Raw genomic sequence first — 1,175 nt, 5'->3', positions numbered from 1 at the left:
GTACTATAATCATTGTATTTTCTATCATAGAACATCAGGTTCTTATTAATATTTTTAATAATCGTCATACTGTCCTGTCTCAGTCTCTTTGTGATCCTGTTAGTATTGCTTGGTTACTTTATAGTGAACATATGCTAACACAAGAAGCAGTTAGTAGAGTGGTGTCAGCTAGTCCCTCTATTCCTAATCAACGTGAGGCTCTATTAACTGCTGTCAAAGAAGCTGTTCAAACTGATCCCAACAGTTTACATACATTTGCTAATGTATTGTGTACAATCAGTACTAATGTATCACTGGGACAAACTATACTGGATGATATTAGTGAGTAATCACTAACCATTATTATATTCATAGTTTATAGACCACTGGAAGTGGGAATTGGAAAAGATATGAATTTCATAAATTTTATATACGGTATCTGCCCACATGTCATAATTGGCTGCCATTTTGTTGGCAAGTTTGTTAAGGAAGTCAATGGAGGCACGAAGAAAATGCCTCACTTACCTGCTATAGCTCTATCAATAGCTAAAAAGTGCTTGTTATAAGAAAGAACAGCTGCCTTTAAGCCTTTCCTGTAAAGGATTTGGTCAAATTTGCTCCAGAATTCTTAATACAGGTTTGTTTTTATGTCGGCCCATTTGTTCTCCATTGAAAGTTGCCAACCAAAATGGTGGCCGAAATTTATTTAATCCTAAACCATGCCTTACAACTGTATAAATTTCTAATAATCTTCCTACGCAAACAATTCTCACTTCCAGTGGTCTATAGTTTACTGTTGGTGGGTTAGTTATTAGAGCTATTATACATGTGAATCAAATTGCTGTTCAGTATATCCTTGTTTTATGTGTTTAGGTAAGTATTTTCCTACTCCTGAAGTGGGTGTGGTTCCTGAGGCTATTAAAGATCATGATGTAGTTCCACAAGGTAATAATTATTAATTAATTGATAATACATTCATTAATTTTATAGCAAGTACTGCTGATGAAACCAATACAATACAATCTGGTATGTAGTAGACACAGTAATATAAAATTGCTTCATTATTTATTTATTTTAATTTATAGACATGTCTCCTTCTGATTCAGCAGTTGCTAGTAATTCATCTTCACAGCCTTTATCACCTCAAAGTATATAGCTTGCTACACCTTTTATATACTATAAAACTATAATATTTA

At 33.3% G+C, this 1,175-nt stretch overlaps 1 long non-coding RNA gene across 1 annotated transcript; it reads left to right on the top strand.

Moving 5' to 3' along the window:
• Nucleotides 1–287: 287 nt before the first annotated feature.
• LOC109593440 (uncharacterized) lies at nucleotides 288–1,010 on the top strand. The gene is made up of 3 exons (XR_002190960.1): nucleotides 288–321; nucleotides 853–924; nucleotides 970–1,010. It is a non-coding gene; the product is annotated as an uncharacterized LOC109593440 (long non-coding RNA).
• The last annotated feature ends 165 nt before the right edge of the window (nucleotides 1,011–1,175 follow it).

The sequence above is a fragment of the Amphimedon queenslandica genome, unplaced genomic scaffold, assembly GCF_000090795.2.
Source record: "Amphimedon queenslandica unplaced genomic scaffold, v1.1 AMPQUscaffold_1514_Cont26476, whole genome shotgun sequence".
Lineage (NCBI taxonomy): Eukaryota > Metazoa > Porifera > Demospongiae > Haplosclerida > Niphatidae > Amphimedon > Amphimedon queenslandica.
This window is presented reverse-complemented; position numbering and strand designations above follow the sequence as displayed.